Below are 12,493 nucleotides of genomic sequence, written 5' to 3' on the forward strand. Positions count from 1 at the left end.
GTTTATACATCCATATTACCAAAGTTTACCATAAGGCAGCATATAAAGTATTTACTTGCTTTCAGGTTTTATTCAAATGTTAGTCTTTTCATTTGTTTCCCCACTTTTTTCCTGTTTCAAAATCAAACACCAGTTTGTGAGAAGATTATCTTCTTCTTTTTTTAACAGGCATTGGTTTTGCATTGGCATTGGCTAATTTGCCAATTGTATGTTAAAAATGTTCGTATTTTAATATTCAAAAATGTTTTTGCCCAAAACATGTGCACTACATGTCAGTAAAAATACTATGCAAATATTGATGTCCTTGACTGCTGAATAAACACTGACTGATTGTATCTCTTGTACGTTATCAACGCAGTATCTAAAAACTTTGCACTGTAGAGGTTAAAATCTCATGCTAATAAGAGTTAAAAGCAAATTCGGTTATTAGGTTTACAGGGTTATTGAATTATGGTTAACGGTTGGTAGAATTGTTTTTAACATTATCTGCCAATTACATCTGCCACCCTTCTCCAAATCTGTGCCCCTACCTGGCCCCCCAACAAAAATTTTCTAGACACGCCACTGGTCTGTTTATGTTTTCTGTACTTGAAAGAAAAACAATATTGTCTGATATATCCGATTTTTAAGGCAACAAATATTGGGCTGTTGCAAAATCACTAAAAACTTTCATTGTGGCAACTTACTCTAATCTACTGTGTAAAGGTTGGCACTAACTGTTCATTGTTACTGGGAAAATGTTGTTTTTGTCCCTTAATTTGTCACCCTTCAGCAACACTTCTGCCGTCTTTCTCCACAGACTGCACAGTTGGATGTAGTTCATGTATAGAGTTGTCCATTTCACACTTCACACCCCCTCGTTTGCAACTAACAACTTCCTGTCCCCTGCAATTTTATCGGGTGTCACACTGCCCAGATCCCATTGCAACACAAGAGCTAACTGTTACCTCATTAGCTGCTATTAGCTCTGCTGTCTCTAAACAAAAATGGATAACACTTCCCACGGAAACGCGCCTCTCCCCTCCCCTCAGCTAGTGCTTCAGTCTGCGGTGAGTAGTTTCATGCTTTATCAAAAAGAAAAGCTTTAAGCCTAATCTTAAAAGTAGAGAGGGTGTCTGTCTCCCGAATCCAAACCGAAGAGGGCCTGAAAGCTGAAGGCTCTGCCTCATATTCTACTTTTCTAGGAACCACAAGTAAGCCCACAGTCTGAGGGCGAAAATCTCTAATGGGGTGATATGGTACTTTTGGGTCATTAAGATATGATGGGGCCTGATTATTCAAGACCTTGTATGTGAGGAGAAGGATTTTAAATTTGATTCTGGATTTAACAGGGAGCCAGAGAAAAGAAGCCAAGATAGGAGAATATGCTCTCTCTTTCCAGTTCCTGTCAGTACTCTTGCTGCAGCATTTTGGATCAACTGAAGGCTTTTCATGGAGTTTTAGGACATCCTGATAATAATGAATTACAGTAGTCCAGCCTGGTAGTAATAAATGCATGAACTAGTTTTTTCAGCATCATTCTGAGACAGGATATTTCTAATTTTAGAGATGTTGCTCAGATGGAAGAAATACACAATATCTACATATTTGTTTAATATGCACATTGAAGGACATCCTTGTTAACAACTACTCCAAGGTTCCTCACGGTGTTACTGGAGAACAGTGTAATGCCACCCAGAGTAAGTATCTGGTTAGTTATGGCATTTCTAAGAGTTTTTAAGGCTGAGTACAATAACCTCAGTTTTATCTGAATTTAGAAACAGAAAATTAGCTTCCATCCAGGTCTTTATGTCTTTTAGACATTCCTACAGTTTAACTGATTGGTCTGTCTTACCTGGCTTCATGGATAGATAAAGATGGTTGTCTTCTAATGACACTGCCTAAAGGAAAGCATGTAACATAATGTAAACAGAATTGGCCCTAGCACAGAACCCTGTGGAACATAATTACCCTCAGTGTGTAAAGATAATTTTCCATTTACATTAAAACAAATTGTAGTCTATTAGATAGATATGATTCAAACCACTGCAGCGCAGTACCTTTAATACCTATGGCAAGCTCTAATTCCTGTAATAAAAGTCATTGCGCTAAACAAGTGTGTGCACCTCCCTGCACTTGCGTCAGTGGCTTCTTTCACATGATGTAAACTGACATCCAGCAAGTAGCCACATTAATATTCAAAGGGTGGGAGTGTGTGTAGGCATGTGCAATTGAGGCTTTAGAGTGTGTGTGGCTATTACTAGGAATGAATCCTTCGCTGAGACTCTCATGACCTGCTTCGCCACTGTCTTTGATGTCTATTGCAGGTTGTCACGGCAGCCACAGCGATCGCTATGAAAGCAGATAAATGTTTACAGCAAATGCCAGGCCATATTAGTGCTGTGTTCATTCGTCTTTGTGTGTGTAAGAGGGGGAGACATAAGGATCATAGATACTACAACTCTAGGCTTGTACAGTGCATTAAAAGAAATCCCAAACCCTTCAGGAAATGAGGGCACTTAGAGCACTGAAGATGATACAGTGGAATATCAGGCCTTAAAGCTCCTGTGAAATTATAAAACATTCATGTGTAAGCATTGAGCCAGTAGCTACAACTGAGCTGGTGGGTAGCTTTATCATCTGCAAAGCTTCAGGGATTACACATAAATACTGTTGAACCATGTCAATACCACTGCATAGAGTTTTCTACGTGCTTAGGTGGATGAGCTGGATTGTAATGTAATGAAATATTTTTTTATGTTTAAAGGAAAGAACAGTGTGTTGTTCTTTTTTTTCTTTTTAACTTAGTCAAAGTCAGGTTAGTAATGTCTAGCCAGTCTCCTAGCACAGATTATCGATAAACAATGGCAAGGAAGGGGTGAGTTCCAAGTTTGCAAAAAGAAGTCAGTTTATTTTTTTTTAATACAACTCAACTCAAATTTATTTACAAAGCACATTTAAAAAAACAACTTAAGTTGACCCAAGTGCTGTACAGAGCGTAAATAAAGAAATGTAAGAAAGAAATAGATATTAGTAGGTGCTACATATATTCAGTTATGGCCAAAAACCATGGTGTTCATTTGTAAGTAAAGCTACATACACGCTGGAAGCAATCCACAGTGAACATAGAAAACGAATCACATTCCATGAATTTAAGTGACTTTGGGCAAAATAGCCATGGGCGATAGGAAGTGGGCGGAGCAGAACATAACCCTTTCTTACTTCCAAGTGAGCGACTGAAGCAACTACAAATGACAGTGAAAAATACCATTGACTGACATATGATCGAGTAGCAAATACATTAGAAAGGTCACTTGGGCGACGGGAGCCTGGTCTTTAAGCAACCAGTCATCAGCTTCAGAGCTTCCAGTGTGTACACTGTCCTGTGTTTAGTAGAAAATTTTAGCAAAGGTTGCTATACTTTAGGGCATGGCTGCCTTTTGAGTTTTTTTAATTCCTACCCTTAACTCATGACATTTCATCATGAAAAAGCAGAACTGTAATGGTCGAAAAGCTCAACTCAAAGATGCCTTAAACCAAAGGATGACAATGCTCTTTGAAATTTTAGTGTCATGACAATGCAAACTTGATGGCAGTACCCAGGAAAAGTTTCTGCTTAGGTGTTCATTGGCTTTATTCACCTTTAATCAGTATGTTTAAGAGAAACATGACATATTTTTTTAAACAGTTAGCCACACTTGTTAGCCGCTCCCTTAAAGTGGCTATTCGCTAATTAGCTATCTTTTTAAAGTTTGTGCCAGCCAGGTTAACAGTTTTGATAACTGTTGAAATATGAACTTTACTGACCTCACAAAATCCTTCATAACACTGGGGTTTTAGTCTTTAATATGATTCACAAGGTTTCTGCATCATTGTTCATTGTATTCAGGTGCTCCCAAGTGAACAGGTTGTGGGACTGTCTGTCTGCAGTGGGGCTATGTGATGTTGTGTGCTAGTTGGAGGAGGTATCAATACTGTTGCAGATGATTTAATGCACTAGTAATTTTTTTGTCTGGATTAGTGTATTAGTATAGTTAGTATATTATTAGTATAGTATTTAGAAGTATTGTATCACAAGATACTGCTACTATCAGTTCTGGTGTCACTGTGACTAAGTCCATCTTTAATTCATAGCCTGAGATTCTCTCATATTTAGTGAAAAGACTGTTTTGCTAAATGTTTTTCACACAAATATGGCATCTTGCATAAGTTAGTCTTCACATGTGCTGGTAACGCTATATTGAAAAACAAAAAACAACAACAACCGGAAAACTAAAAACTAAGTAAAATCACCAGTTAGGATGTGATGACAGCAAAGGCTGTTAAAAATCAATTTTTTATTTTGGAAAAAAATAGATTTAAAAAAAAAGCGGTGGAGGCTGATGAGGTCAACCCAGCCAGACGTTCTCCAGCTGGCTTTCCATGGCTGCTTTTCACACTCAGCAATTAGCAGAAAGAGGCAGTGTGCTGACACCCTGTAGCGCATGTGAAGTGCCTGTAGTTCGTGGTAAACCATCTCCAGTCCAGTCAATTTTCAAGATAGAGCCCCTTTTTGTGAATTCCTACCCTGATTGTATCTGGAAGGACACAAGAGAGTCTGTATTTGATTTTGTTTTGGAAACAATAAGAAGCTGACTTAAAACGTCTCAGGGGTTCAGCATCCTTTGACACCAGGATCAGTGGACTGTGTAGTGCAGTGCGGGGGCCGGAGAGAAGAGCAGCACAGTAAAAGGATTAACATTAGAGCTAGTGGCTAAAGCACTGCCCACAGGTCAGATTAACTGAATGTAAAGCTTGTACCCCTTACGTCGCACTTTGAAGTGGGGCTTACATCCTCTGCTCTATCCTGTCAAGAAGTGGAGTCGGTGCTAAAACCAAAAAGCATCAACTCACATGTTTTTATATTTGGCATGTGGGTTTTTCACGGGCTGACGAGCAAAGCAGGCTCACGAAGCTGGGCTCGCATTGTATTCTGGACACCAGTGAGTTTGGGTGATTGTTATCCATTTTTCTACCTGTGGTACTTAGTATCATATTATGATAATTGCAGTACACCTTTTTAAACACTATGAATAAGCATAGTGTACCTTTGCGGGCACTTCTGAACCTTCAGGCATGAAATTATGTTACTATAAGAGGCTTGCCCTTCTAACGTTGCCTTTAAAACCGAGCTTGAGTATTTCATTTTGTGTCTCCCTGTGTTCCCTCCGGGCTCTTACACTATGCTTCCTCTAATGGCTTGGTAAATACAGGTAGTTTCCAAATTTAATACTAATTTTCAAACTGGTTTATTGAGTGGAACAGCTTTTTGGGGAATAGTTTTTGCATTGTGTCTCCTGTTGTCAGCATGTGCAATAATAGAGATTGAAAGGTCATTGTTAAACAGGAACAGCTGCTCTGGTTCATTTGTATCATGTATCATGAGCTGCTGTTCATCAGATTGAGGGATAGTATGTGATGATTCAGTTTCACTCAGCACAATGATGACACCCTATCCTGATTGTCTTAAAAACTGAGAAAGGAAACTTGGAAATATCACTAATTTATGGTAAGTTTAAACATGGGTTTGTTCTGTATTTCAGCCACAACAACATTTTCACAACAAGGAAAAAGTACAGTGTGGTGAAAGTCAATATATAGTCATTTATGTTTCGTAGGTTTAAAATATGAATCAGAAATAAGGTCAAACCTGCTCTGTAGAAACAGTTAACTGAAAATATCAAGTGAACTTGGTTTAAATACATGTTGTAATTTTTCTCAACTTTTGACTTATTTTGTATTATTTTGAATCTGTTTATATTATTTAATTATGATTTTCGTGTGAGGTTAACAAAGACCCCACAAAAGTTCTGGTTGAGGTTACAATAAAACCTGTACCATCCTGGTTTTAGAGTAAGTCTTTCACACAGGAAGAAGTTAACGTGATTGATTCATGTTGCTATGCCTTTATTTAAGGAATGCTAATTCACTATGTGTATGTTAATACAGTATTGTTGAATTAAATCTTGAATATAATTTAGATACTGTGCTTCAAGTGCTTCAGAATATTAGTTAAAATGAACTTAAAAATCAAATCAACATCATAAATATTCAAAGAAAGTAGAGTAAAACTTCACAAACATTTTTAACTAATTGCTGTCAGGTTTGTATAATGTTGGCTTGTTACAATTCTGAAACTGAACTCCTATGATGTTCCATTTTCCATCAACTTAAATAGAAATATATCAGAATAATGGATTTTATTTTTATTGATGATGTAACCACGATCAAGTGATCAGGCCTGTGGTAAAACGATTGTTTTCATGTTTTCTGTTATACTTCCCCTTTAAATGAAAATTGCAGTACCAGCAAATACTGTGGCCCAACAATGGTGGCAGGAGCTGTGCTTCTGGATGTTAGACACTGAAAAATAAACTAGTGGCACTTGAATGATCCAAATACTGGATGTTAAACACTGGGATACAAAGGCAAAGAGCGCGCACATACTGAAAATGTAAAAGGTGTATGTGCATCCATAGACTCAAGTTTCACACAGTAAACAAGACCAGTTAAAATTTGTACATCCACCCAAGTTTCTAAAACAATCAATCTGGTCGGTACTAGACTCACATAATACTGTTATCTTTAGGGTTTCCTCCACAACAATTTAGTCTTTTGTAACTTTGAAATCCTTGTTTTGAAAACAACAACAACAAAATATTAGAATGACTACAGGGTGAATTTTTTTTCAACTCATGAATTTGAAAACCTTACTGAGATCAACAATTAGTAGTTGTTATTTTGCATACCAAATCTGAAACCCCTGCATATAATGGATTACGTACTTACGTGCACTTACGTTTGCGTACCTGTAAGAGCTCTAACATGATCTAACCAGATGCTCTTACGCAAACCTGAAACCAAATTTAAAGAGAAGAACTTTTACAGCAGTAGCACCAGCTATATGAAATAATCTACCTCTCCACACCCCTGCAGCTCAGACAGTATACATAATAAATTTAGATCTTGGCATTTGGCTTCAGTGTGGCATTTTCATAGACGACTGCATTTTATTGTCTGCTTTTATTGTATTAATTGTTTTTATTTATATTTATTTATTAATTTATTTTAATGTTGAGTATTGTATTCAATTATTCTGGATCTTTGTGTCACTTTTCTTGGAGCTGTATACTTTTCATGTACAGCACTCCGGTCATCGTTCCATTACTGTGTGGAAATGTGGGGATTCACTTTGAAGACAACAACTTCATCCCTTTTAAAAAAGGAACAATAGAGTCTACTAACAAGGCTGGTTACCACACTAAGCTACTTATAATTTCCAACATTATGATTTTTTTAAAATGTGAAAGAGATAATATAGTTTGAGATATTTGACTGTACAAAAAAAAATCAATGAATCAATGAAATCTATTCCTGACATAAATATAAAAATGTGTAATTAGCTTTATGTTATTTAAACAGTGTGCTACAATGATTTTGTTGATATTAGGGTAGGTTAGCTTTAACAGTGTAGGCCAGGCTTATGTAAGCATTGCTTTGACTATAGGTTTAAGAAATTATTGTCTACTATTTTTTGACAATGGCACTGAATTTGCATGGCAGCAGAGTAGAAATTAGTGAGGCCAGAGGAAGCAACAAGAGAACAGGAGGTTGTACTCTTAATAGCCTGATTTATAATGTGCATAATTTGACAAATAGTCATCTCACAAGCGGATAATTGCAAAGTATTAAACATGAATGTGGCAGCGATATCTGTGCTCCATCTGGCCTAATGTGATTTCCAAAGTTTTAGAATTGAGACTAAAATTTTAACAGTTATCATGCTTGCAAATAAACGTTTTTAAATCCTGAAAGTGAAAGTAGTAAAATTACCCAAACTATTGTGGCTCACACAGTAGTAATCTTTTGTTCCTGTGTGCATAATAATTCCATCAGTTTTACTTCCAGTTCTGTTGTGATCCAGAGTAATTTGCTCCCTTGATAACAATGAAGCAGCTTTTGCTAAAGCATGATATTAACATATTGAAATGTTAACTTTAATAAAGCCCCAGCCCGTGAAGACAAGCCCACATTTAACTGATTTACTAGATTTATGTTGACGAGACAATCAGACATCGCTGCCCTTCCTTGAGACAGATGTAGCATGTAAAATAACTGTGATAGAAAAGATATAAATTCCTCCTGACTGCCGTCCGACCCCAAGGCCCGATTCTTCCCATCCCGATCCAGATGACACGGTGTAATAACATCTGTCCCTCAAGAATCCGTGTTCGGTGTCAGCCTGTACTCTGAGCTTATTGGAAAGTAATGTGAGATGAATTTGTCCCATGATTGCTGTCGTTTTGTGAACACCTCGGTGAAATAATGGTGATGAAAATGAAAAAGAGCCATGGCATGAGACCACAGTGGGATAATTTTGAGTTCTGTGTTATTTTGGAACCAAAAGTCTTCGGAAAGTTATAAAAGACGACCTTTCAGGACAATTCTCATCATGTGAAAGGAGTTAAAGCAAAACATGCTATAGGTTTATGAGAATGGTGTCAGAGTGATGTTTTAAGGTAAATCAGTGTGTGTGGAACATAAAAAAAAGCTCTGAATTTTAACAGGACATTTAATTTGAAGGGAAGATCGCATTGACACATTCCAGCGACAGTAAATTCAAAGTGGACTCAGACTGCTAATGTAATGTTTGTCTGAGCTGTCAGAACAGTCCAGTGAACTTTGTTTTACTATAGTGCTATGAGTTTTAGTGGAGAGAGCGAAGCCAGATATCCATGAAATTACCTGACTCATTGTTCCCACTGTCAGCTTTCCATTCGGTGACATTTAAGCAGCTTTACTGCTGCATTTACATCAAGTCAGTCCCTTCAGTTCACAGCAGCTCTGCAGATCCAAAATCAAAACATCCAAAAATAGTTTGCAATGTGGTTTGTACAGTTTTCCAACTAACAAATGGGTTTTCTTTCATTTATTGAATTTTCTTACATTTCTGTAAAAAATATGATGCGTCCCCAATGTTTAAAAAAACCCATATAAAACATTAACCCCAAATTGGCAAATCCATGTTCTTTTGCCCTAGTTAATCACAGGTTTTGCAGAATATATATATATATATATATATATATATATATAACATTAGGGGTGCGACGATACACAAAATTCACGGTTCGGTTCGGTTCCATACTTTGGTGTCACGGTTCAATATTCTTTCGATACAAAAAAATGCCTTTTTAATTTCTCATTTATTAAAATTATAAATATATATTTTAACTCAAAAGTACAGTTTTTAAATTTAATGTTGCTGAAACAACAAAGTAATAAAAAAATAAATCTATCTGATCGAGAAATTACTCATCTTTGGAAAAGAGAGTTTATTACAGAGAAATGGCTCTTTCCAACATAAAATCTATACTATACTCTTCTTCTGGGCTATATTCTCAGCAGCATATTAAACATATCAGGTCCCCATTGGTTAGATAGTTGGATTAACAAGAGGTCTTGGACCTAACAAACTGATCGGTGAATTGGTACTAAATGAGCACACAAAGAGGTTTTTACTACAAACCACATTTATCAGTTTACACTGCATTTTCAAACCAACACACGGCCGCATGGATTCTTCAGGGGTAATTTGGGATTCATTATCTTGTGCGAGAACTCTTAAGCATGCAAAGTGTCAAAGCTGGAGCTCAAACTCTTGACCTGCTGATGGCCTACTCAGCCTACAACAGTAGTGCGCTGGCTGAGATAGAGCTCAGAAGAAAAATAAGACAAATATTAAAAATTTAAAAAACACGAAGAATCACTGCGTATACGTATAATATTCAATATCGGCTCACCTCTTCTGATCATGATATATAAGTCATTGTTATATATAGCATGTGTATCTATGTCTTCTGGACACACTAATCAATCTGCATTGATTTAACCATATACACTGCGTAGGTCACCAGGATTATTAACATTATGTAGTTTTAGGAAATATTTTTATAGCATTCAAATCCTTACAATTAGAAATATTATATGTAGTAGATGTTTTGGCCATCTGACTGTGTACAATGATATATAACATGATAAATTAACTTACAGATCTATGATATGACATACAAGCAAAGTTAACAAGCACAGTCGGCTATTAAGAAAAATACACCACTCCACAGTTTAACAGTACTACCTCGTTGGACAGTGACTTAATCACTAATCATAATGTGTACTCTCCTGCTATTACTTTTGTCAGTCATCACTGCAGCATGTACTGTTACTGCAGGCACCAAGCGTGTATACAATGATGTCACTTTCAGTGTTGCAGTGTGTGGAAACTGGGTCGCTGTTTAACACAACTTCTGCACTCGATAGATTCTGTAACACTCACAAAGAAGTCAGTAACATATAAAAAACGTAGTTTGCTTACTAATGAAATCTCGTTCTGTTTTTTTCCCACCTTCTCTCTGTGGATCTCTGTGGGATACCTGCTCATCTTCTCATATATCTTCACATTCATATGGCCAATGGTGATGCTTCATTTCTGCTGCCATCATAAGGTAAGGCAAAGAACTGTACAACTATACTGCTGATTGATATTCAGTATTTTTAATCATTGGTGTGTGTGTGTGTGTGTGGGGGGGGGGGGGGGGGGTTGACTTTGTACTCTGTGCTTTGCAACTTTTTGGAGTTGACACCTTTTGGTGTGTTAGTCATATAGAGTGTGTTGTTGTCTCCTCTTTACACTGTCAGGCCTTAAGTTTTCCCACTGATAAAAATATCAAACAAAAGCAGGAAAACAGAAAATAAGATGTGATGCAACTGAGATAAAAAGAATGTTACAAGAGTTTGTAAAAAAGGAAAAAGAAAAAAGAAACTGACCTCAAAGGAAATCAAGATGACAAGCCCAAACACTGAGGATGATTGCACTGACCTGGATTCCTGTTATTATTTTATTTTTATTAACCTTTATTTAACCAGGAAAAGTCCCATTGAGATTAAAAACCTCTTTTGCAAGGGAGTCCTGGCCAAGAGGCGACAACACGTTGAAATTACAAAGTTACATACATATTATAAATAACAATTACATTTTAAAAACATTTTTCTCTGGCTCTCTCAATCTGGACTTAAAAGCATTTAATGAAATAAGATCTGCTATCTTCCAGTCTTTTTGCATCATGTTCCATGTGAAAGGGGCAGCATAAGTAAAAGCCCTCTTTCCCAGTTCAGTTCTGGCAAATGGAACATTGAGCAATAAAAGATCGCTTGAACGCAGGCTGTAAGAAACAGTACTTCTCCGTGTGAGCAGATCGCAAATGTAGGTGGGCATTTGTCCAAGCAGGGCCTTATAAATAAAGATGCACCAGTGAGCAAACCTCCTGGAGGACAACGAAGGCCATCCCACTCGAGCGTACAGATCACAACAATGGGTCAAGGCCCTACAGTTTGTAATAAACCGTAAGGAGGCATGATAAACTGAGTCAATCTTATGAAGACACTGGGCGGAAGCATTCATGTACAGCAGATCACCATAATCTAAAACAGATAAAAATGTAGCATTTACAAGACGCTTTTTTGTCTCAAAAGAAAAGCAAAATTTGTTTCGAAAGAAAAATCCCAATTTTAGTTTGAGTTTTTTCACAAGATTGTCTATGTGAGGTTTAAAGGTCAGAGAATCATCAATTAAAAAGCCAAGATATTTATACGTATGCACCACTTCTATGAGGTTTCCCTCAAGAGTGGACACCAAGGGGACAGTTTGAGGAAATCTCTTCATGTTTGAAAACAACATTAGCTTTGTCTTTTCAGCATTGAGAACCAATTTCAGCTCCAGAAGTGTGTGCTGAACCACGTCAAAAGCTTTCTGCAACGATTCTATTGCCTTTTCAAAGTTTGAGCCAAAGGAATAAATAACTGTGTCATCAGCATAAAAATGCATACTAGCATTGGACACATTTTGTCCCAAATCATTTATATACATGATGAACAGCAGAGGTCCTAAAATTGAACCCTGTGGCACCCCAGTGTGAATATTCAAAAGTTCTGAGCACAGATTTTCACATTTAATGCATTGAGTCCTGTCACTCAAATAATTAGTAAACCAGGAGACAACATGTCTAGACAGCCCCAAAGAAAGAAGCCTATGCTTTAAAATGGCGTGATCCACAGTGTCGAAAGCTTTTGACAGGTCAATAAAGAGAGAAGCACAGTGCTGTTTTTTATCAAGAGCAACAAGTATGTCATTTATCACTTTTGTGGCAGCCGTGACAGCACTATGCTGTTTTCTGAACCCAGATTGTAGTTTTGAAAGAACTTCATTAGAGTACAAGAACTCTTTTAATTGCTCACTGACGAGAGACTCAAGGACTTTTGCCAAAACACACAAGTTTGATATTGGCCTGTAATTAGTCAAAATGGCCGGGTCGCCTCCTTTTAGTATTGGCGTAACAAAAGCAGACTTCTAAACAAGTGGAATTTCTTTATTTTGGATTGAAAGATTAAAAAGGATCGTAAGAGGTTGTGCAATGTAATC

At 37.0% G+C, this 12,493-nt stretch overlaps 1 protein-coding gene across 2 annotated transcripts in view; it reads left to right on the forward strand.

Moving 5' to 3' along the window:
• The window catches only part of ncam2a (neural cell adhesion molecule 2a), a 473,690-nt gene that overhangs the window by 177,094 nt on the left and 284,103 nt on the right, over positions 1–12,493 (forward strand). The window contains exon 1 of one of the 2 annotated variants that reach the window (XM_085397464.1): positions 936–1,049. The exons of the other annotated variant lie outside the window; for it this stretch is intronic. The gene's annotated coding sequence lies outside the window, so the exon portion shown is untranslated. Of the gene's footprint in view, positions 1–935; positions 1,050–12,493 lie in introns of those variants that run through there. 2 annotated transcript variants of the gene reach the window in all.

The sequence above is a fragment of the Rhamphochromis longiceps genome, linkage group LG23 (assembly GCF_057381845.1).
Source record: "Rhamphochromis longiceps isolate RC_006_pf linkage group LG23, R_longiceps_female_GT1.1, whole genome shotgun sequence".
Classification (NCBI taxonomy): Eukaryota; Metazoa; Chordata; class Actinopteri; order Cichliformes; family Cichlidae; genus Rhamphochromis; species Rhamphochromis longiceps.